A 26,219-nucleotide genomic window follows, 5' to 3' on the forward strand; every position below is an offset into this window, starting at 1 on the left:
GACCTTCTTGCTGTGAGGCGGACGTGCTAACCACTAAGCCACGGTTTTTTTATTTATTATTCAGTATATTTTATCTTATTTTGTGTGTTGTTGGTATTTTTTATTTTTTTTGCAGGAGTGCAGGTAGGGGGAGGTGGGGGTTATACGTGGCCGATTCCATGGATGTTGGCAGTCCGTATGGCCCAGGGGAAAAAGCAGTTTGACAGCCTGGGGTAGGCAGGGTGTGAGGGGTCTCAAGTGATGGCCTTCTTTCTTTTGGGGTGGTGTTAATGACCCTCTGCACCTACTTCCTGTCCTCGATTGTGGAGCCTGAGTACCACACACTGAGGCAGTGTGTTAGTATGCTCTCCACAGAGTGGTAGAAAGCCAGCAGCAGCTTCCTGTCTAGGTAGACCTTCCTGAGGACATGCAGGAAGTGTAACCGCTGCTGAGCCTTCTTGACCAGGGCTTTGATGTAGTGGGTCCAGGAATGGTCCGCGGAGATGTGGGTGCCCAGAAACCTGAAGGTGGTAACCAGTGACGTGCCGTCAGGGTAGGCAAGGTAGGCAGTGCCTCCCCAAGGGTGAATTCAATGACGTAACCTACTGGTAAAAGGAAATCATTGGCATTATATTTGCACGGAACACTGCTGGAAAGTTTGTGATATAATCCTTGAAAATGGTCAGCTACGTCTCAACACTTTCAAATTTCTGCCACACCCCGACATGCAACACACCTCAACGTGCGCCACATCCCGACATGCGTGTGGTTGCGAAGGCCCGTTCATCGCTGCTTGCAGCTTTAATTTAGTGTATTTTTCTCTCATTTTGCATGTTTTTGTTGTCGTTTTGTGATTTGCGGGTAATATTTAGCATTATTATCATTTTAAAATTGGAATATTATAAAACCCCATATTTTTAATGCTTTCATTTCTTTATTTTCCTCTCTCTGTCAAGTACCCCCTGTAGTGCCAACATGTACCCCTAGGGGTACACGAACCCCCAATTAAGAAACACTGTTATAGGGTATTCCTGTAAATGCAATAGTCTTAAATTGGTTAGCGTGTTGTAGCTAATTTAAGTGCCTGTAAAGCAAGCGTAAGGTCTTATACTCAGGAAGTTTGCAGTATTCAAATCTTACATTAATAATACATTTTATTTATAAAGCATTTCACATCTAAAACAAATCTTAAAGTGCACCGATGGGTGCATAGGAATAAAATCAGGTTTAAAAATATTAAACAGAATGTGAGCCGTACAGCTGATGGCTGCTAAGTCCAAAAAAATTGGGGCAAAATGTTTAAGAAGATATAAAAAGGAATGATTGGAGAAGAGGACATTTACAATACTATGAATTAATTTTCACCACTATTTGTGCAGGTTTTCTTCAGTGTCTGGTAGGTTTATTCAAAAGTTTTACAATTAACTTAACTTTTTGTTTAAAGTTGAATTGTGTAATTTAGTGTTTTTGTCAACTGTGTGGACGAGAAAGTGATTAAAACATGCATTTTAGGGATTCATTAAGTTTGAAATATTTAAACTCCTGCAGTGGACAGGGCAGAAAGTTGTGACACTTACAGGGTTTCAGCCAGATGATTGGTATAGTGTCGAAGAGAACTTTGGGATCCTGCTCAGCGAGAACTCCACTGGAAAGGAAAAGAAAAGTGACAAAGAAGTAGTTAATCATCCGGGATTGCAAATGGCAGTGTTGGCAAAGAAATGATGCAATCATAACAATCTTCAAGAAAAAAATAAATTAATATTTAGGGGTTTGAAAGGTATTTTGATCTGATCTGATGTCAGATAATCTCCCACATTGGAAAATGGTAACTAAACACAAAAAACACTTTTTTCCGACAGAAATCAAATGTATGTTTGTAAAAAAAAAAAGAAAAAAAGGTACATATTTTATGACTAGTTAAAAAGTGGCTGGTAAAATAGGAACATGATGATTTCAATATAAAATATTTCAGAAGTGGTCGTTTGAAAATGAAAAAATTGCAAATCTACCTTTCTCTGTCCCACTTTGCTCCATCCAGAAACAAGCCTTTGATGTAAACACCGTCTTCAGGTGGTGTATCCGAGTCATCGATAGGGAGAACCTGGTACAGACAACCAAAACACACAGGTCAACACACACTATTCTCAGGCCTGCAACAACAATATATTTGCATGACACAGAATGTCTCTGACCTCAAACTCAAAGCTGAGCCGATCGATGGCAATATGGTGCATCCTGGCGAAGTTCTGCATGTCTCCAGTTAGAAAGGCTTGAGTGAAGAAAAATCCAGGCAGCCAAAAGACTGCAGGTTTACCGTTGTCGTACCAATCCTGTACACACACACACACACACACACAGTAAAAGATAATGATAAACAAAGATGCACTGGTTCAATTGCAGGAGAAATGCATATCATCAAAAAAACCTTACTTGTAAAAACTTGAGCCTCGCGAGAAAGTCGTTGATGTAACTGCCCAAGGGCTTGAGGCTTGGGTAGGAGCGTTTGGCCCACGTCTCTGGGACTTTTCCCACCAACAAACTACCTGCAACTGCCTCCAACACTGCGTCCATCACCACAAGACCCTTGACAGCCTTCTGCAGGTTTTGGAGACTCAAACGAATCGTGCTGCTCAACCTGGGAGAACAAAAAAACAGCAAATGAGTTGCACTGAATGGATGATGAAGTGTTGTTTGACCAGTTGTTTTGCAAAGGATTTATACATACACGTTGTAGCGCTCCATCTCTTGGACAAGAATTGTGTTCATACTTTCTTCGTATTGAACAGGGTATTTCTCGAGTGCTGCGTCGAGGTCAAAATCATCTGGAAGCTGTAGGAAAGAGCAAGCAAATGTTATTTTTTAGACAATTGTTCTGAATGGATTTGGCTTAAACACCTGCCATCCAACACCAAACTAAGAGTGAAGCCTTAAACGTGTTTAAAATATTTACAATAAAGAGCTGAGGCTATTGGGGTTTTTTTTTTTTTTACCTTTGAAAGGATGTCTTTTGAGATTTCCAACAGGGTGTTGTCACTCCCAGAGCTTGAACCCATTTTAGATCCTCCACCCTGGGTGAGTAGCAGTGAATCAAACAGCAGCTTTGTTTGCTGAAGATCTTTGAAAATGTCCACATTTTCATGCATTCCAAACACCTCTGGATGCTGGATATCCGGCAGATTCTAGAACAAAAGCAATAGGGAGGTGGTTTAAGTATCAGTCTAATGGAGGATTTGTGCTAAATTGTAATGTTACACATTTGCCTGCATGAGAGTTTGTACCTCAATAAAGGCAACGTAGTCATCGTAGGAAGCCTTTGGAGGAACAACATAGTGACCACTTGCTGAGAAACTGTAGTCGGAGGATTCGATGATTTCCTTGTTGTAGAAGCCAGCTAAGATGGTCATCAATAGGCGTCTGTCCCAGTCATCCACCACACGGCCACCATAGTTGCACTCTCGAGGGGTACCTCTTTATATTCACTGACAAACATCTGAAATGACATAAATACAGTGAACTTATATTCCTGTGAACAAGAACACACAAAAAAACAAGCACTTTTTTTTTCTCCAAATCTTACCTGAAGCTGTCTGATGCTGATGTGAAGGTCAGACTCATTAAATCCGTAAGCAATGTTCCAGCCCAGGGGACCAAATTTCTTCCTCTCCTGAACAAGAGCGTGGAAGAAACACAGCCCGTACAGGAGCTTCTCCCAAATCTGGTAAAGAAACGCCAGTCAGTAAAAAATCCACACATCACACATATCTATATAACACATTCACTACATCCTGTGGAATGAACTCATAGATGGCTTTTATTTATGACTCACCACTTCCTTTTCGGAACAGCTACTGAAGAAGCTTGGGTCAGAGATAGGATCGGATTGATAAGACTGGAGCAGGTTGAGTCGTAGTCCTGTTGGAGGCTCATTTGTCATTTTCACCGAATTCTGCAGTATGGCCACTGGAAACTGCGTCAATAAGAAAAGAAAAAAAGAAACGTGTCACAATAACAGTGTCAAACTCAAGGATTGGGGGCCAAATCTGGCCCCTTTTGCAGGGGTGTCAAACTCATTTTAGTTCAGGGGCCAAATAAGGAGCAGTTTATCTTAAGTGAGTCATAGATTTTAGGTGACAAAATGAGCAATTTAATCATAATTGTGCTCTAGCTTGCACTTCCATGTATAAATAAATTACAAAATATGTATGGCACTGATGATATCAAATTAATAAGTGACAAACAGTCCCTGCAGGAACTTCACTTTCAATTAATTTTTGGGATTTTGTGGCCAATTTCTATGTAATTCGGGGACATTTTGTGGAATAATTTTAAGAAAGATGCAGAATTTTGGAAGCATTGAGAATTGTTTTTACAATTTGAGATGAAAAGTGACTGCTATCATGTGATATAAAGCATGGGGAAAATGTGAGTCCTGCTAGTTTCACTAAATGTTTTGTATTATTTTGAAGATAACTGGCTGTTGAAAGAACTTTTACATTTCTGCAATTTTTTTCTCAAATTATTTAGCAAAGTTTCCCCAAATTAAACTAAAAATGGTCAAAATAATCAAATAAATTTAAAGTGTAGATCCTGCTGGGATTGATATCTGTGACTTATTGCTTACATACTGTACATACATACTGTATATGTCTTTTAAACATGGAAGTGTAAACTCAGGCACAATAAATTTGAAATTGCTCGTTTTCACCGCTAAAAAGAATGCAATTCTGCAAAAACCTTGTCTCAAACCAATCAGAGATGGTTATTATGAGACACAAATGTAATTATGAAATGTTACACATGAGTGAATTATACTGTGTCTGACCTTGGCTGAGGGGTAGCTTGTGAGCCAGAGTCGGAAGTCTTTGTGACGTGTCCGGACTCAGCTCCTCACATATTTTCTCCAGGGTACCCATCCATGAAACGGCAAGATGACAATTCTGTAGGCACACCCATGTCCCTTTCTGCTTGGCATTGGAAATCATCTCAGCAGCAATGGGCCCCTGTCCCTGACCCAAAGAGATGGACTGGAACTTGGAACCACCCATGTCTTTGTCATTGGCAAATTTGATCAGGTCTGTAAGAATAAAAAAAGTATTATTTTCTGTTTTTCTTATGGATTTCATTATTTGTTCTACTTGTACTACTAAAGATGGTAGGACTTACTGGCCATGGGATCAGCACCAGGAGAGAGCACAAACACAAGAGGGATGGTACAGTCGGAATCCAAATAACTCTTGCTCAGGTCAAAGGGAGGAGGCTGGACAAACTTCTGGCCCAGATTATTCTTCACGTATTCCGTCACAGTTGGTACTATTTTATCAGGTCGGAGACAACGGACAATGATCATCTTTTGCAAGTCACTGAGTTGTTCATTCCAAGGTGACGGAGGAGCAATGGTCCAAGGCTCTTTGCTATTATAAATAGGCATGAACTCTCCAGGAGCATTGACGAAAGCTTCCCTGTAACAAAAAAAAAAAAAATAAACTATTTGCACAAAGCAAATTAAAATAAGGATGAAAACAGCTTTATTGTATAGGTAGGTTACCCTAATCCTTGTAACCCTGGCAGTTCACTGGCTCTGCAAATTTCATCCCAGCTCTTGTCTTGCAACCAACTGGGATCAGGGTTCGGAACAGTGTTCTCTAGGCCAACACCTCCAGTAAGCAAGAACATAAACTCTGAATATTCGATTGACTCCGTTGCCCTAGAAAAAAGAAAAGAAACCACCATGTAATTCACAATTTTCATACAGCCACATCTATTAAAAAACAAGTTGCTTGTAAGGTGGATTCAGGTTCATTTCAGTATGAGGATGGTATTGATGGTCAAGGGTCAATACTTACAAAAGCAGGTTACTGCAGAGGAGGAACGAGAAGAGGAGTTTGTCCTTTTCAAACAGGGAACGACAGACATTGCTGTACAGGTTGTAGGTGAAGTGGGTATTGAGGGACTTGAGCCTCTTCTCGAGATCTTTGCTCTTGGGACTGTTTAAAAAAAAACAAAAACAGCGTCAGATGAACAGAATCTTACCTAAACAACATTTAGCTGGTTATGACTGACCAGTATACAGCTCTTTCTATTGCAGGACAGACTTTACAACAATCATTTTCCTATTTTGTTTCAGAAAGGCAATTGATCAGAAGGGTTTCCGATCACCCATAGACAGTGTGCTTCTAATCTATGAAATGTATCTTATATACGATGGAGTATTTCTATACATCTGTTACTACTACATTGACGACAATTCAGGTGAGATGACACACTTTGCTAATGGTAAGTTTAAAATTTTCTCAATGAATGGTACGTCATGGAAGATTCCATTAAAATTTTTACCACAACAGTAATTTCATCTGCTCTACTCAGCTGGAAAAACAAAAGAATAAACATTTAGAAAAAAAAAAACTCACCTGTCTTGTATAGAGTTGATGAAGAGGTTGACAAACCAGGTCAGCGAGTACTGGTACATGGGATCTATGTTTGTCAGCTCAGCAATGGTGAAGAACAGAATGGAAGAATGCTTTGCAATAGCTCTGTAACCCTCACGAGACTCGGCAATCTTAATCTCTGTTTTCTCCGCAATCTAGAAAATGAAAAACACGATGAGCTCAGGCTAACCAATAAACAACAACAAATACAAATACAAATAATCTGCTTCTGATTCTGACCTCTTGCTTCTTGGATATGTCATTAGACATGCTCTTTGCAGAGTCTAAAATCTGGATGGCACTCTCATCTTCCAGGATATTTCCCTCTGAGGACTGCAGAGTCTTCAGGATCTTGTCCTCTATTTCTTTAAGTTGCCTCTTATTAGTGGCTGACTGAACAATTAGAGCATTTCTTTCTTCCTCCAGCTCCGGTCTATAGAAGAAATCAAGTAGAATCAGATTTGTTTCAAGTACTTTTTGCAATTCTGGTTTCTTGAGTGCTACCCAGGGATGGGAGTAACGGTTACTTTAAAAAAAAAAGTAATCTGGTACAATTACAAGTTACCTGATAAAAAAAATTGGAATCAGTAACTTACTCTAAGTACCACTATATTTAAAGTAATGTAACTGATTACTTTTGGATTACTTCAACACCGAACATGCAAAATAAAGACACAAAAGGATAAAATACGTGTAACCTGCTCACTGTATTATTTTAGACAAATATAAAAACACCTTTTACAGTCACACTACATTAAAGGAAATTTTTTAATTTAACACAGACTGAGAGAGCCCACAGTAGTTTAAATAAGTAAGATTATCAATCCATTTACTTGTTAGTTATGAACAATTCAGTTGAATCATTGACCTAAACCACAGACCGCTTAACAGAGGAAATCAATTAAAATATGACATATTTATATTTAGCACGGACATTCCCACAATGCACATTATAAAATTAAATAATAAAATGTTTAACCTGACCCCACTCATACATTAAATAATGTTGTACAGGCCTATAACTGACTGAGCTGCTGGAAGAGAGTCACATTAAACATGTTATCTAATTAAAACATGCACTGTATGTCTGATGCACTGATGTATATTCCGTTTGCTTTGAAAATGTAATCCCCAAAGTAATCCCTGTTTTTATAAAAAATACCTGTAATCTGATTACACGTTTTTTAATATACTGTAACGGATTACAGTAACATGTTTTTTGTATCCGGATTACGTAACGCCGTAACTTGTAATCCGTTACTCCCCAAGCCTAGCGCTACCGTACCTTTCTTTGGCAACCACAATTCCAAGCAGCTGGTCCTCCAAGCCCTCTGGGTAATCATGAAATTAAGCAGGGATACTTTCGTGGCCACTTCAGGTAGATAGTGAGGGTTTCGGAGCTTTGTGGTGACGTAGAACCGAAAGCCAATGGAGTACTCAATCACGCTCTCCCCGAGTTTGATGCACTCCACACCACCTGATAATAATAATAACAATATTTAGTACATTTTATTCATAATCACTTTTCACTTAAAACAAGTTTCAAAGTGCGACAGAAGAAAAAAAAAAAATCTTAGGTTGAAAACATTCACTGTACCTTGCTTGAATATTTGTTTAAGTAAGAGTGGCTGTTGAGGATTGATACCTCTGATTGCTGATTTTAGCCTAACTGACCACTGCAGGGCTCCGGTCAGAGAGCACACGAGACATCAGATGAATATTGACTGTTTACTGAGGAACTGTATGTGCACAGCGATGCATCTGGTACAGAGTAGCAGTTTCTAGAAATGTACAACAAGAAATAAAAGACTAAATTAACATTGTGTACTACATATGTACTACAATAAATCAAAATGCTGTAAATAAACACTCACAATAAGTAGAGATTACATTTGTCAATATTAACCTCATAATATATAATGAAACCACACAGCATATAAATGTAAGCTGGAAACAATCTGAGGCTAACACATTCACCAACCAACTCTGTTAGCTTAAACAATGCTAAATCACAATCCTGCTGAAGAGTGAAAACTCACATTTTGAAGAATGCAAAATACACACCAGGAACTAAACAACACTATCAGAAGAAGTAAGTAACATGTATATATTCATTTCCCATCACTATGAACATAACTTACATCATCAGTGACTGCTGCACCACTGCAAACATTTCCACAGTCCAACGTAGTGAGAAAAGGGGAAACACAACATAGACACCTTTCAAAATAAGAGCGCACATTTCAAAATAAAAGCATCAGTACACATTAGTCTACAACTTGAAGAATTCTTAACAGTGGCTCCAGAGAAGGGTCCAGTTATTCTTCAACATCTTCCAGCAGCAAGGGTGTTCCAAACTGAATGCAGTTTTCTAGAGTTCTCATGCAGTTTGGATCTGACAACTTAACTACATTGAGGTCGTGGTCCTTCTCTGAATTTTTCACCCATTTGTTTGCTTGACCCTGTGGGTCAATCATCAAGGGCCTACAAGAAAGAAAAAACATCAAAATGTGGCTCACCCTTTGAATGGACCATTCTTTAAGAAGATTAGAGCAACTCATTAGTGGGATTGTCAACTCACCATCGACGGGAATTACTGACAATGACCGCGTTGTCAATAGAGAACGAGTCACTGGGAAGGCCAGCAATGTTCCAAGCGCTGATCTTAATTGGATCGCCAAGAGTCTTGCTGAGAGAGAAGTCTTCTGATGTTGGAATATCCTTGGACTGGAAATACGAATGATGTTAGAAAATTAAGAGAAAAACTGAAGAGGGTGGGACTTACTTTGCAGAGTTTGGTCCATGAATTGAAGCATTCTTGTCGGAACCCGACTGTGAAAGCTCCCAAGTAGTCAATGACACCGGCAGATATCAAAACATCTCCAGTCAAGTTATCATACGTGCTCTGGAGATCAACTGCTGCCTTGGACCATCTAAACACATATTTCAATGCCGTCAGTGATTATGTTATTATTTTTTGTTAAATATTAAAAGCCAGTTTTCAGGCTTATTTCTTACCTGGTCTTCTCTCCACCAAGACCACTGAGTAGCATTTCAGATCTACTGAGTTTCTTGTCACACATTTCTTTCTGGTCTTCAAGCTCCTTCTTCTTGTCTGTTTTCTCTTTCAAGGTTTGCTCAAGGACAGCGAAGCTATCTTCAACTTCTTGCAACTCTTTTCTTTTCTCATTCAGCAGTGTCATAGTAGCACCCAGGGACTCTTGTGCTTCAGCGAGTATGGCCTTCTTTGGAGCTACAACCTATTTTAGAAAGGGCACAGAACCAATTTAAATCCCAAGTCTGCATTCTGTTATGACAATTCTTTGTAAAATATATGATAACCAACCTTTGCCACTCTGTCATACTGCTCCATTGCTACAATCCATTTCCAGATGCCCTTTACAGCTGAAGAACATTTTGCTGCGTTCTTGGAGATAGATTCTTTCTTTGAAATGAACCTGGCACAAATTTCTTTCATCACAGACTCCTGCAATTCCAAAAAGTAATCAGTAAGGAAAAGTTGCAAGTGCTTTAAAAAAGGACACGCCAAATTCTTCAAAACTTACGGGAATCTTGTCCTTGTCAAATTCTTTCAGGTCTCGTAAAAAGTTCATATCATTTAGGAGCCTTTTGCTGGGACCCCAGTAGTCAGCAACCTAGAATTTAAGAAAGAAAATATTTTACTAAGATGTCAGTATCATCTAACTATAGAAATAACATGGGTAAAATTATTTCAAAATACCACTCCGTCTGCGGTTTGCATCCTTTCCGGCTTGATTTGTTTCATCACACACACAGCCTCCATCACCAGCTTCACACCATCAGGGGGACTTTTCATCGCTTTCAGGATTGTGATATCAGAGGGCTAAAATCAAAGATATATTTAATGATTCAAATGCTCTGACTACAAAATTCAACAATTGTTGGAAAAATTCAATGTGCTGCTTAGTGGGTACTTGCCTTCAAAGTGTCTAATGCAGCCAGAGCAGACTCAAATGCAGGGATGGCTTCAGCCAAGTCACCCTCACACTCATCTTTTAAAGCCTGGGCTTCATTGGCTGTTTTAGTGGCTTTCTCCTCATCAGCGCCCACGACCTTACACTTAGCCTCCACTATCTTAGACTCCCCTCTAATTTCCTGGAGTATTACAAAAAGCATACATTAACATATTTGTTTTTTTTAATTCAATGGCATGTTATAGTTAAAATAAAATGAGCGCATGAAAAATATTTACCTCCATACTTGTGGAGGTTTCCTCATCAGCCACTTTCAGTTGCGGCTTTAGTTCTTCCAGCTCTACCTGCATCTTTCCAACCTACAAAAATACATAATTACTGTAAAATGAACACCAAAAAAAACACCATACAAATAAATGTCAGTCATAAAATGCGTGTTTCAATACCTGTCCTGCTGCAAAATCGAGCTTTTCCAGGCCGTTGGTATATCTTTTTTTGGCATTCATCACCATTTCTCTTCTCTCTGTGAGCAGTTTACGGAAAACCGCAATCAGCTCCAGGTAGGATGTAGGTGTCACGTAATTATGACGACCCAGTTCAGCAAGGTATCTGAAATAAAAACAACATTAATTAAAGAGATTGCATATAGGCTTAATCTTAACATGTGTCAGATATAGACGTTTACGTACTTATCTGAGAGGTCCTTGGCAGAGGTGTGAAAGGTTTTGCAGACTGGGATGATCTTAAGCAATTCGTCTTCACTCAAATCCTGTGACTCCAAAAAGGATGTTGCGACTTGTTCGAGAGCTTCTTCTGGCCAAGGCTGTCACGGAGCAGAAATTAAGAGGAGAGAGAGTGTTATAATTTAAAATCAAAGATTTATCATCAATATTTTGGAAACAAAGAAAGCTGAAAAGTAACTTGCTCATGTGATATTTTCACATTCAAGCAATAGCTTAAAGTGTACATAATAAAAAAAATCTCAGAAGATCAATACACAATCTCACCTGGAACCAGTCGATAGTACAACAGTTAATGAGAGAAGGAAACTGACGCAAGCGGACTCGGAAAGCGTCTCCAATTGGATCCAATTGAACTGATGCCACAAAAAATGTGGAGATCTCTCTGCAGCGCGCCACAAAGAAGGCAAACACAGCCAAGTTGCTCAAGTCCAAATTCTTATTATCGCCCTGTGCAGCGGGGACTAAAAGAGATACAGAAAGCATTGTGTTATGTGCAAAGAATACACAATGTGTAAAAGAGATATTCCAATGACACATCTGATAACCAACCTCAATGATCTCTTGTTTCTCATCAAGGGCAAACAAATTGGGCACTTCACCAGTGTTCAACAAACTGTTCACATCTTCGAGGAAAGCTTCATCTTTGATCTGAGTGTCAGTGATCAAGAACACCATCTTTTCTCCTTTGACTCCAGCGTTTTTCAACAACATCTGTAATTTAGGATAAAGTAAGCACATTAAGACTTTATGATGGAGTGTCTTAAATTGCAGTTAGTTGATCAATTTTACATTTGGCCATTCCCATCTAATATTACCAAAATTATACTACAAATAAAATCAATTACTTTGAGAAAATTAAGAAAAAACTAAATTTGATTGATTTCTGTTTGTAGACTAAAAACAACACAAAAAGTGGGTGTCAAAAACAACTTGTACAAAAAAAAACATACACACAAACAATTCATTGGAATTAAAGGTTTTTTTAGCTCACCTTAAGATCATCTCGCCATTCAGTCATGCCGTAGCTTTTTGAGATTTCCGGCTGAAACAAGTTCATATTGGCCATGGATGTGGCTAGACTGTGATGGACTGGCGACCACTGCCTCCCACTCCCACAAGCAGGGCATTGCCTCCAGGCTGCTTCAACACACGGCTGATACGAGACAAGTGCTCCAGGACGTAGCTATGTAACGCAGAATAAATGAGTAAATACATTAGATTGAAAAGAAACACAGAAATATTTACATTTACAAAAACAACCAAAAAACAACCCATGTTGAAGTTTTTTTTCCTTAATTTCTTAAAAGTTTCAGTAACTCTTTACTTGAAGTTTTATACATAAAGGCTGACATTACACTGTCATTATTATGACATGACATTAGCATGAATAAGGTGTCATAAAGGATGTCTTTAAGTGTTGTTTGTTACCCATACCCTAACCCTAACCCTAGCCCAAACCTTAACCTTAACCTTAACCCTAAGCCTAAGGTGTCATAATTTAACACTTAATGACAGCCTACATGACACCTTATTCATGCTAATGACAGCGTATTGTTGGCCTTATGTAAGAAACTTCAAAAAAAGTGTTACGAAAGTTTCCAAGTTTGTGTTTTTTGAGTAATAACAGTACCAACTGTTGTAAAAGGTGATGATCGACTCACCGAAAGATGACGAGGTCCATTTTAGTCTTGTGCATCCCATTATATTCTACCAGGCACTTTTCAACAACATCTTTCAAGGTGTCCAGGGATTCCACCTCAGCGTACAAGCGGAGATCGCCTTCCAGGTCTGGGTTTATGTAGTCTCCAAACATAAGTTGTTTCATGTCGTCCTCGACCAACTATTATTACAAAAAAAAGGTTAATTGCACAAATCTAAAAAAGAAAATCCCTGCAAACTTATGGTAAGAATACTGAAACTTCAACTTACTGTAGGGCCAGTTTTCAAGTCACTGAAGACCTGCTCAAAGGACACCTGGAAGTGGTCATCGAGGATGCTGTTCATCTGCTTGTAAAGCCATTCTTGATCCTCTTTATCTACCAGACGATCATAATACACACGGAAGACCTCGTGGACAAACAGCCGTATCATGGTATTTTTGTTTTCCACGGATTCCTTCTTCAGCAGCAGGCAGCCTTGGATTACTCGAGAGAAGTCTCGCAAGTTGAAAGTGTAGTGTGATTTGGCCGGAGTTGGAAGCAAATGCAGCATCGCTTTCTTATACACCTTGTGAGCAAAAATACTTACAATCAACATACGTAATGTGGAGAAGAGTGTACAGGCTTTTTACAAGCATTGCAGTTCATAATAATGATACTCTTTATATTAAGTACACACTCCAGTACAGTAGGTGGTGATATATGGGGTGCCGATTGTAAAGTTGTGCATGCCAAAATGAACAGCAACTTTTTGCAACATTTATCAAGAAACCATGTTTAAAAAATGTATGTGATTTTTTATTTTTACATTACTTATGACCAGATTTACAGCAATACTTCTTAATACTTAATAATTCAATCTAAATCTAAATGAAAAATAAATCTAAATGTCAAATGTTAAACCTAACTGTTACCTGTAAATGTTAAATCTAAATCTCAATGTTCAATCTAAATGTCAGGGGTGAAACTAAATATTTAGCTAATATGCAAATTCACCAGAATGAGCTTTTATGTTGGTACTTCCGGTAAATTTGCCTATTAGCTAAATATTTACTTTATCTCGTGACATTTAGATTTAACATTTAAATTCAACATTTAGATTTAGATTTATCATTTAACATGAATATTAAGATTCAATATTTAACATTGCACTACTTTACAATTGGAACCCCACAGCGATATGCACCTATTCATATCGTGGTTGCAACACGCCAATAAATAAGAAAGAGAAGATAATGATACTCACTTCCATTGTAGCAGACACAATTTGGTTGCCAAGGATGCAGGATTCAGAAGAGAATTCGTGGTTTTCCAGATAGGTTGACACAATGGTGTATCATCACTGAAAGCGTTGACGCTAAACATGTTAAAATGTTGCAGGAAGAGAATTGTCACAGCATTCCTTCCACTACCCGGGGGTCCCATAGCAGCAATGAGCTGTAGGTCAATGAGGGAGATCGCAGACGTATCCTTTAGGTCATACCTGTAAAAAGAATAATAGAAAAACAATATGGATTAAACACACATACAAGAAGGTTTAACATAAACTTTAGTGTGGTTTCTATTATGTGGTCTGCTATTAAAGTACCAGTTTCCATGGTCGATGAACTGCCGAAGTAGTTCCACAGGTGGCTGTGCACCAAAAGTGTCAATGGCAGGCATGTTCATGTCATCTATAAAGAGGAGGCATTTCTTCCCAACGGGCGGACCGAACACTCCCTTCCTTCTCTTATCCAGCCTGGACAATATGGTGAACTGTAAAATAAAGCAAATATTTATTAAGTAACATTGTCAAAAATGTGTTCTATAAATTCATTCCAAATTATTTGGAATGAAAATGCTTTGACTTTATACTAAAAATACATGGACATTTTGTGTTGTACAAAAAGTATTAATAGATAACATTATAATTGTAATCACGTAATTGATAATTAAATACAAGTAAGATGTAAATATAATTGCAATTGTATTTGAAAAAATATATTGTTGTAATCATAATTGAGTTCAGATAATTGACTTTGTAATTGTAGTTGTTATGGAAATTCTATAAAAACTGTCAGGGCCAGTGCATAAAAAAATAGAAAAATTTAGATTTTTTTTATCTGAGATAAGGCTATAATAAACCCCTAAACATAGTGCAAATATGTTGAGCGCAATTAAACTGGTGAAAAAAAGTCAGGCATGAAAAAATACCAAAAATGTTTTTTTAAAAAAACACCCACATTTTGGAGGCAAAGGAATTTTTTTCTTTTTTAATTTTGGAATTTTTCCTGAGATAAGGCTATCATAAGACCCTAAAAACATTTTATGGGATTATTAATTAAAGGCTCAGTAATTGTGATTGAACTTTAGTAATTGAGAATGTAATTGTAATAAAAAAATGTAATTGACCCAACCCGGTAGATAAAGGAGTTGATATATGAGAAGGAAAATATAGGGAGAAAGGAGAAAATTTGAAAATTTTAAAATTACCCAACACAGCACAATAATCTTAAAACTACAAAAAGACATGCTCACCTGTGTTTGATTTTCTCACTCGTCACGAGCGGAGAAAGTTCATAAAGAAGGGAAGGTTACTGATCTTCATCCAGGTTGTTCATCAGTTTGTCATTCACATACACTGACTTTCCAGTACCAGTCGGACAACAACAACGCAGCCTGAGCAGTGGAAAGAACACATAGGATTGGATTAAATGTTAACATTCTGGTGGGTCACAAAACACATGCAACAATACCATATGGAAATGTTAGTCTCTTTATATTTGTGTTGATAAATACTCACACTCCCGTAACTGATACAAAGGTCCATCATGTACGTGTACAGCACTGTATCAATGGTTGGAACAATCGTATCTTGCACTTTGGTGTTTTTGTCATTGGTATTTTTGGATGGCAGTATCCCAGTGAAGCCATCTTCCTTTCCTTTTAACTGTGGAGAACAAATCATAATTGTTTTTTACAAAAATCTTAACAAGTGAACTTGTGTGTGTTTTTTTTTTAAAATTATGACAGTAACATCATAAAAGTAGTCATCACCAGACCAATCTGGTTCTATCGGGCAGTCTCATTTTTGATCTTTCTGGAATGGGATGTCCAGTATTTTGTCCTGAAAGCAACGTTCTGAGAACTCACTGAACTTCTTTCTGCTGTTTGAGTCACAGCAGCCGCCTACGGACCATATCAAGCCAAACGCAAAAGCGGCCTAGACATTGAAAAAGGGACAAAAAACAAAGAAAAAAAATGCATTAATGGAAATTAAATGTTTGGCTTATAAAAACAGTTCAAATGAGGCTTCCTTACCATAATCCATGTGCGATATTTTTCTTTTCTGGATGTCCCTTCAAAGGTTCAATGAGAACCATTCAAAACAGGCGACAAAGGGACACTGCTGTGTTACTGTCAGTTGTAGAAACCACTTCCTGTGAAATAAACATCACAAAGTTACTGAAGTCATCTTGTAATTAGAGCAGGGCGATATATCGAGATTCAAGATATATCGCGTTTTCTATTTGGCAATACAGGAAATTACAATATCGCTTATATCAATATATATATATATATATATATATATCTATATAGTTTTTTTGGTAATAAAGGTGCCTGTGTGGCATTTTGCATTAGCAAATTTAACCCTGAATTGTCTTTCAGTTCAGACTTGAATGTGAGAAATGTGCCGTACATACCATGCAGTTTTTGCGCAGCATGTTGAGTGAAGGTGGCAGGAGCCAGTTGAAGAGTTCCATCAGCAGATCACGGTGCTCCACGCTCTGAAGAATCTTAGGAAGTGTGTTCATAGAAGAACGCACCAAAGGCTTCCAGCCCAACTCGGAAGGTTCCATAAAGATCATACCGCACCGGCTGACAATAGTAGGCTTTAATGGGAAGGAAAAACAAAAACAACAAATTCAAATAAATCTGAATCTTCTACAGCTCTACAGAGACTAAATGTTAATTATGACATGGTTGAGCTATAGAGCAAAGAATATCAACTGCAAAGATGAAACTCACCGAAGCTGGGACAGATCCATGGTCCCAAAAATCATACTCATCTGACTGGACATCTGAATGATTTCGCCGCTCATCAAGCACAGCTGTAGAAGAATAGAAACCCACAATGATTCTGATTCAACTTCATGAAAAACAAAAACTGGACAACTACTGATAACTGTTTGTGTGAATTGGTGTACCTTTTTATTATCGTCCAGTACGGTGTTTCATGCTCTCAATCCAAAGTGTATCCATTGGACCATCGAATACAACCCATTTGCAGTCCGTTGTGTGAGATGATGCAAACTCACGAAAGGTGTTGGCCACGACTCCATCAGTCCACTGAATATAAAAATGGAGGAAACATTTTATTTCACAGTAATCAGGCAAATATTTGATGCATCTTCATCAACATACGCTAAAGACAATGAAAAGCATGGCTTTACCTCATGGGATACCATGTCAAACTGTCCAAAGAGCTGCCCCATGGTGACGGCCTTTGGATTTAACGTCCTGAAAATAACCTTCTCTTCCTGACCATGGTTTTCCTTCATACGAGTCAGAGTTTCAGCCAGAATATGAAGGACTTTGGTCTTTCCAGAAAAGGGTTCTTCCGACCAACATGAAGCTGAAATATTACACAGAGATGCAGACACTTAATAGATACACTCAACACGAGCAGACTTAAAGAGATTCAATATGTGTCATTAAAATAAATCATACCCATGTCTGACTTTCATCATCTCGTAGGACTGGATGATCTTTTGAAGAAATACTCTGTTGGCTCGAGGTTGTCATCTTTACAACACTCTGTTGCAGTGGTCAAAAGCAGCTGTAAGGAAGAGAAACAAGGTCTATCTGTGAGCGACGCTGGATTAAATCAACTTTACACACAATCATATTAATAGTGTGAGGCAACTTTTTTCAGAAATGTACTTAGATCTCTTGACATGTCAGGAGATAATGTAATTTTCCTGAAAAAAAGTTGTCTGGATAAATGGAACCTTAAAATATTAATTTTAAAAAGAAGACAAAGTGATTTGCTGGAAAAAAAAGTAAATAGCAAGTAATGCAACAATGATTCTGACCTTATATTCAGCCTTAGGCAGCTCGATATCAGGAAACAAGTCACTGATGATGACATTGAAGAGCGGGATGTCATGGGAGAGAAACTTCGGCTCATGACATCTGTAATGGATCTCAGAATCTGGAAGGTTTATAAAATAATGTCAATACAATAACCACGATAAATACTTTATCATCAATACATGGATCATTAGTAGAACACCCTTTATGGTTGTCAAACTCAATTTAGTTCAGGGGCCAATACAGGCCAGTTTGATCTCAAGTGGGCAGCAGATTATAGGCAAGGAAAATTATGCCCTACTTTATACTTCCATGCATAATCAATATGGAATTTATGAATGTATGTATCAGTCCCTGCAGGGTCTTTACTTAAAGTTTTATTTAACTTGAAGACCATTTTGTGGAATTATTTGAAGAAAATGTGCAGGATTTGGGAAAAATTGGGAGTTCTTTTAACAATTTGTGATTAAAAATGACGGCCACCGTGGGATATAAGCACAGGAAAACTGTGAGCCTGCAAATACTGTGACATTTTGTTGAATTTGTGTATTTGGAGGGGTTGGGATATTAACAACTAAATTAGGACATGAATTATTCAACGTTTTCTCTATCCTCTAAAAGGTCAGATTTGGCCCCTGGGTCTTGAGTTTAACACGTGCTTGAAATCCATCTATGTGAGAACTTACCAATGTATCTTCAACATCGTCTGGAAACTGGAGCTTGAGGTTTTCCGGCAGCCACCAACACGGCTTTGACAGCCCTCATGCCGTAATCATAATGGAACTGAGAGGAAAGCTGCTCGGAGCACAGTCTGTAAGTCATCACGATCTTCTTTGAGAGCGATTTGGCGTGGAGAAAGCCGCACGAATACAGCCAAATCTCGGCGATCAGTGCATAGTTAGGGACCATCATAGCCATAGTACGAACAACACCTGAACAGAATCATAACAAAAAAAATGAAATTACCCAAAAACTGATGACATTGAAAAGATTTGCATTACATGCAACACAAACCAAACATTATATACAGTTATATAGCAAAATGTCTATACTGTGTACAAATACCTTCAGACTGTCAGGCAGTTTCTGACGTCCTGCATAGCCAGGATTCATTGTGATGGACACAAAACAGTTAGGGTTGAGTTTTAGCTCAGTTCCTTCAAAGTTACAAGTTTCCAGGTGTAGCCCAATGGCGTTCTGTAAGCAGAGAACCTGCTGTGCCATTACAGACAGCACCTCAAGCTCAATACGGTTAAACTCATCAAGCAAGCCCATGCACCGGATGCAGCCAAACCCTTGAAAAACTGAAAAGATCAGAACATGAATCATTATTTCCATACAGTTTGGCATTGTAACATTAAATACACAACAGTTTTCAAGGATGAATTGTTACCTTTCCCATGGCAACATGATCCAATCCATCTGAACAGTTTTGAAAACCACACATTGTACAGCAAGAGCTTTTGCTAAAATCTTTTGTAGTTTCAGTCTTTCCCGTTCCGGCTGGACCCTCAGGCGCACCACCCAAATTCAAGTGGAAGGCTCCAATCTAGGACAAAACAGAGGGGAGTGTGTTTTTATTTTACTCAAGAGATTAACAGCTTCAGGTGATTGTATTTTGTGGAGGATTTTGCCTCTTTTTCCCTTACCAGAGTTCGGTAACATCTGTCAGTCAGAGGTGTGATGACCAGACGTGGTGAGTTTCCCAAATACTCATAGGCATATTTAACATCACAGTTGATCATGCGAACCCGAACATTATTTTCATCATTCCAGTAGTAGCGAAGCTGGGCCAGCCACTGGAAATCTGATTCTTGTGAGACGTCTGTCAAAAATAAACACAAATGTTATTTTTTTCTGGATTCCCTCTAATGTTATGATGTATTCACAAAATGAATCTGTCAGCAGAAGGTAGCCTACCGTTTCGATGAGCTCCATGACTACATCTTTGGCATGGACATCAATTGTGACCAGTGCACCCAAAGTAATTCGGGTCTGCTGGGGCAGTTCACCTCTCACAAGCTCTACAATGTCAGTCAGCTGACTCTGGAGTTTATCAGAGAATTTCTTTAAACCCTGCAATGAACACAAGATGTATCACTCTAAGTTTGCGGAGGCTACTGTGCTCATACAAAGATATTTTGGTTAACATTAAAACAAAAATGTATTTAATTGCTGCATTCTTCATTCTTAAAGTGTAAAGTACAACCCCAGTTTTTTTGCTGATCTGCCACTCGTGGGAAATTCAAAAAATGCCTTGATTATGGGCGTTACTCCTAGAGTGATTAAGACACGCCCAGTTACAGAAGCCCCGACCCCACAAGCGTTGCACGGTTCAGCATGGAGCAATCAATCAATGCTCACTGAGGGCTGTCAGAGGAAGAAATCTAGTCCCTCCTCCCATCTTTTTTAGGAGGGGCGGGGCCAATAGTGACACTTAATGACGTCACTGATCTAACCTCAGCCAATAGCTAAATTCAATTGTAAAAGCTGGCGTTCAACCCATAAAGGGCCGTCACTCTGACATTTTACAACTAAAAATGCTACATTTAAATACTTGGACTAAAAGATGAAGAGTGGGATTAGGATCAATAAACTACATTACTTCATACCTAATCATATATATATATATATATATATATATATATATATATATATAAATAAATATATATATATATAAATATATATATATGTGTGTGTGTATGTTTTAGGCTGTACTTACACTTTAAGGATAAAGATTTTAAATTCATTTTTTGAGAAAGTTAAGACATAATGAAGCAATGTATCTCAGCTTTTATTACAAAAAAGTCCCTAAAAATCACTTCTATAGGTTTTTAAAAAAACAGATAACTCATGAGAAGTTAATGAGTACTCACTGTGGGATGATCTTTGATGGCATTATGACATCTGAAGTCCAGGCAATCTGTGAAGTGCACAGCACCGCCTGCCCAGGCCATTCTTGGACCCACTGGCTCCTTGTATCGTCATTATAGGCCTATGCACACAAAAACAAATAAGATCACTCAGCTGCCACTGAGTAACTAACTTCAGTTGTTATATTATCAATGATATAACTATACTTACAGCATATGACTGCTGTATTTTATGTTTAACAGTGCGAATCATGACATCCTCCACTTCAAGGAGCCACCTCTCCACCGCTCCTTTGGCATCAGCTGTAGAGATTGTTTCTATGAGTGCAATCTCTTCTTGTTCACTGCTATACATGGCCTGAGAAAAAAAACAAAATGTTGTACAGTTAGATTAAGCACATTAAGTGAACACTTTTTAAATGAAAAATAAAGCAACAAACAAAAGCGCTCGCTCAGCTCAGAGTTTCGAAAACGCTCAATTTCGAATGTGTCAAAAGCTGCAGATCGCATGACAAACACTTGAACATTTGTTGTAAGTTAATGTTGGAACTCTTCTCAAACCAGACTTGACAGCCGTTATTCCACAAACAACAGTAGAAATGATTTTCAAAGATAGTGGACATTCAACAAGGTTTTTTAACTCTCAAATTTGGATCTTGACCAAACTGTATCTCGTGATAGACTTTAGTGGAATGAAGATATCTACAAACTTCAACCTGCTGCCAAATCCACATTCTGGATCGGTCTGTACAAAACTCCATATTTTGATAGAGGTCACAATTTGACATCAATCCACCAAATTTGAAATGAAATCAAAACTTATTTAAACTGTATAGGATTTTTTTTAATTGTAAATGGGCTTTCCAATGTTAATTTCAAAAATCAAACCCGTTTTTGAAAGTAACAAAAAAACATATCACTTCCTTACCAGGATATCCATAATGGGTTCTTCAAACTTCAGTTTGGCTATGCCTTCAAAGCATTTCTTTAGATGAGGCTGAACACGCTCTGGATTTTTGGTTTGAGACAGAATATCCAGCATTTCATCATTGGACAAGAAGAAGAACCTGGCAAGAAAAAAGAAACAACATTTTAGATCCATCCAAAATTGTACCAACATATGGGGACCCCCTCATTGTCTGAGTCTTAACAATCTGGTCGTCTAACGTTGTTTGAATGTCATCAGTGGATGTCAAGATGAACACCCCTGTCTCTCTATGAGGTTGAAGATTGAAAGAAATATCATCCCAAAGACCAATCATAGTCTTAATGGCCTTCTCCAGTGAAAATTCCTGTTAAGAAACATTGATAAATTAGACATGCAACATTATAAAACTGCACATCACAACCAGTAATGACTAAAAGAGTGTGTAGTTATCTCACCTTGTTAGCAGCAGTACTACCTGGCTCAAACATCTCCAGATAATGAGTCAACTTTTGTCCAGAGACTTTTGTGAGTGTTGTATCTTTACTAGGAGTGAGGTCATAGCCCACCACATCTGACATCTGTTTCCAGTGATGAGCCCTGAGTGCTTTGTTACATAAGATGGACACTAATGGTATGTGATCCTGTTGACAAAAAAAAATGTTAGGGTTTTTTTTTTTTCTCACATCAACAAATCACATTTTTCGTGAATTGAAAAGTTTCCTCAATCAGTTAATTTTTAAGTTCAAATACCTGGAAATCATGCATTTGCTCCATTACAGCCATGCACATATTTAGTGCAGGACTCTCCAGTGGACTTGGATCTTCCCCTTCAGCAAGTTCCCTATCTTTCTCCTTTGATTTCTGCTGAAAAAACTTCTGTAATTTGAAGACTTCCCGAAGAAATTCCTCCAAGTTTGCCTTAATGACGGTCCCATCCAGGCTCAAAAATGGATCATTCATCCAACTGTACACAGAGAAGATGAGAAAAATATCAGCATTTGTAGAATTTAAAAAAGAAAATGTGTTTGAAACTGAATACAGACTTGGTGTGGTTGGTTTGCCATTTCTGGGCAAATATGAACAGCTTCGTGTAAGGACTGCTGCTTTCTTTGATAACTTCAACTTCTGGGTAAGTAGTGAGTTCCCACTGAAAGTATTCCTCGTCTTCATTAATGGAATCGATAGTCTCTTCAACATCTGTGAGAACTTTCTGGACTTTTCTGACCTCTTTAACATACTGAAAAAAAAACAACAACACAACAACGATTTATTATACTTGCTACTTATGAACAAATTACTTTAAATATTCTCTTACAAAACCAGGGATTTTTCTCCAACATAGCAATGATAACTATCTATAGATATTGTGAAATCAATGTATCATGTATCATTGAGAAACAAAATAAGCTCAACCAGCCAGTCACACTGTACCTCATCCATGGCATCCACTTCAGAATAAAGTGAAAACTCCTTGATCTTGACACGTATTTTCTCCAGCTTCTCGTTTACATTTTCCCTTTTAGCTCTGACCTCAGCTTCTAGGGTCTCCTTGGCCAACTGCATAACCTAGAAAAGAGAAAAGCCGGCTCAGATTAGTCTGTCGAGAACAAACTTTTCAAACTCCTTTCAGACAAAAAAGCCAAAGAGCCTTACCATTTCGCTCCGTTCAAACACCTGACAAATTTTCTCCCACACGAGAAAAACTTTGACGTTAAGCTTCACATCGTCTTCTTCAAAATGATGGACCTTCAGAAGGAAGGTGTATCTGTTCCAGGATTCCTAGAAAATCACAATGTTATACTCAAACCTCATTCACTTGACACATTTTAAATCTCTTGCAATGAACATTTGTTCTTATTACCTTTATTTTTTCATCAAGCTCTTAGTTGTGTTTGTCCTAGCCGATTGTATGTATTCAACCAACAGACCCAGGTCCTTGGTGTTCTCTGGTCCTTTTACAGCATTTTCGTTTTAAATTCTGAGAGTATCCTATACAGATAAAAAAAAAAAATAGGGATTAGAAATCAAATTCAAAATGTTTAAAAAGTACCACAAGTAAAGTATTTATAACCAACTTACTGTAGAATCGCATCTCTGTGCATGCTGACCAGTTTCTTGACAAGTTTGTCAACATAGGTTTTGACTTTTTTGACAAGTCCATTTTTCAGATCTTCACAGCTCAAATTAACCATGATAAAGCTAGTGTTTGATGGTATATTTGTTATCTCCAGTGATGAAGCCTGGAACTCTTTTAAAAGCTTTTAAAAAGAAGAATCCCAAAGTTAGTATAAGGTAGTTTACACTGAAAAAATAACAAATGCAGGTTGGTATCAGGAGGACATACTTTACCGTTGTATACTCATCAAAAGAGTGCTCCTCTTCCGTCAACGTCTGTATTCGAGCTTGTGCTGTTCCATCAACAAGCATGGTGTACTTCTCCACTAAAAACACAAAAACCCCAAAGATTACAAACTTTTACTAATGAACGGAAAGAATCAATTCCGCATGATGGATAACAACATGACAATATCAATGTAGGTAATATCAAACCTCACCAAAAGTGTGGAGGTGTTTCTCCGGCTCTGCAAGATTTTCCTGCACAGCTGTCGTTATGGTGAACTTAGCCCACTGGAGAAACACATCACTCAACTTTGCATCAACAAATACATCTGGGTTTTCTGCCAACCACGCCTGAATGGTTTGTACATTCTGTGGATAAATGTAAGAGCTGTCACACAAATGAACATCAAAAGAAATGTACAATAAAGGCAGGATTCAAACTCACCTGTAGGGTGTTGGTTATGGAATTAAGGATTTCCAAAATGGAATCTTCCAAATCTTGTAACGTCGGCTTGAGATCCATCTTTTCGTTCTCAAATGTTAAAGCCATGTTGAAGTTTGGCAAGCAGCTTTTGTTGTCTGAATGGAACATACTCACAAACTTCCTTACACTCCTCTCAAGCAAAGCCTTCAACTAAACATAAACAAAAACACAAACATATATCACATGATGTTTAGCTTTATCACCTTCGATGTAAATGGTAAAAATATTAAATATAATTTAGCTACAGTGAGCCTCTAAATAATTAAATATATTCAATGAAAACACTTGGAGCCAAGCTCCAATTCTCCTCTTTACCAGATATTGTCAGTTATCTGAATCAGTGATTCTGATCATGGTACCATGATCAATCACACTTTCAAGGCTTGGAATAAATGCATATCCCCATTAATAACTATAAAGTCCAAATGTACAAGAAATTCTTTTTTTTTTTTTTTAAATTACAATGAAATGCGCAAGTCGAATAATTGAGAATCCAACTTGACAACTGAGTAATTTTCCATAAAGATCGGTCAGTTGTTAGCATAAGAGACGCTAACAGGAAGCTAACACAAGAGGAAGGTTATGTTTTTAGTGTTATTTGATAAAGGCTCAGTAATTGTAATTAATTGTAATTTAACATTAGTACTTGAGAATGTAATTGTATTTGACTTTCACGGGAAAAATTATCATTGTAATTTCAATTGTAATTGGAAAAAAATGTCGGTCACCGTAATTGTAGTTGAGTTGTAATTGAACATGGTTATGATGAAATTTACTAAAACCAGCCTATGATGTCACTATTAAAGAGGCAAAATGTATCTAAAGAGAATAAATAAACATTCAAAGAGACAATTTTAAAGTAACCATCTCACCTGAATGGACATCAGTGTAGTTGCACTGGCATAGAAAGAGTCCAGCTTGTTTTTCTCTATTCTCTCCACTGCTTTTTCACTTGTTAACCAGTGCACAATGAGTGGAAACCAGGATTTAATGATGTGATCTTCAGTTCTTTTACATTGGACCTTTGCTTTGTTTTGTAGACTCTTACAGCCCACAGGTTCAGATGATCTGCAATAACCAGAAGTGGAACAAATCAATGCACTAAAAAATTCACAAATCAAAACAACTCCATTATCTGTCAATCGTTTGCCATACTCATACCTGAGGACTGATGGCTCCACTACAACCAACGAAGAGAAAGTCTTGTAGCCATAAGCCAACATCGGCCTTAATTCTGGCCGCAGAATATGTAGATTTCGCTTAATTGATTTGCTGTTTCTCTGTAAATTCTTGTGCCAGGATGTAGAATCAAGCTCTCTGCAAAAAATGAATGAGAAGAAAAAAAAAAAACTCAAAAAAACTTCCATAACTTTCATACAGTACAGTTATTGTGTTAATCATGCACTGTGGAGGCTTACTCTGGATGAGTCTCGATCGGAATATCTACATCCTTAACTATTTGTTTCTCCGAGAACGCAGTATCCACTGGAAAAAATAAAAATTTTACAGGTTAACACCTAAAACCCTTGCACAGAATCATTTATTTATGCATTTATTTTGAGCTAGGCCATAAAGCAAACACACAAAAAAAGGTTGTATGAACTACAGGAAATATATTCTATGCAAATCATCATCATGAAAAAGAACCATCAAACATAAGGTTACAGTTTACCTGTGTGGTCGACCATGACAATGTAGAAGACCTCGAACACTTCATCGCAGAGATTGGGTATCAGAGAATTCTCTTTAACATTGTCCAG

General features: G+C 37.8%; 1 pseudogene; it reads right to left on the reverse strand.

The window, feature by feature from the left end:
- Window positions 1–26,219, reverse strand: LOC114460614 (dynein heavy chain 12, axonemal-like; annotated as a pseudogene).

The sequence above is a fragment of the Gouania willdenowi genome, unplaced genomic scaffold, assembly GCF_900634775.1.
Source record: "Gouania willdenowi unplaced genomic scaffold, fGouWil2.1 scaffold_55_arrow_ctg1, whole genome shotgun sequence".
In the NCBI taxonomy this organism is placed as follows: domain Eukaryota; kingdom Metazoa; phylum Chordata; class Actinopteri; order Blenniiformes; family Gobiesocidae; genus Gouania; species Gouania willdenowi.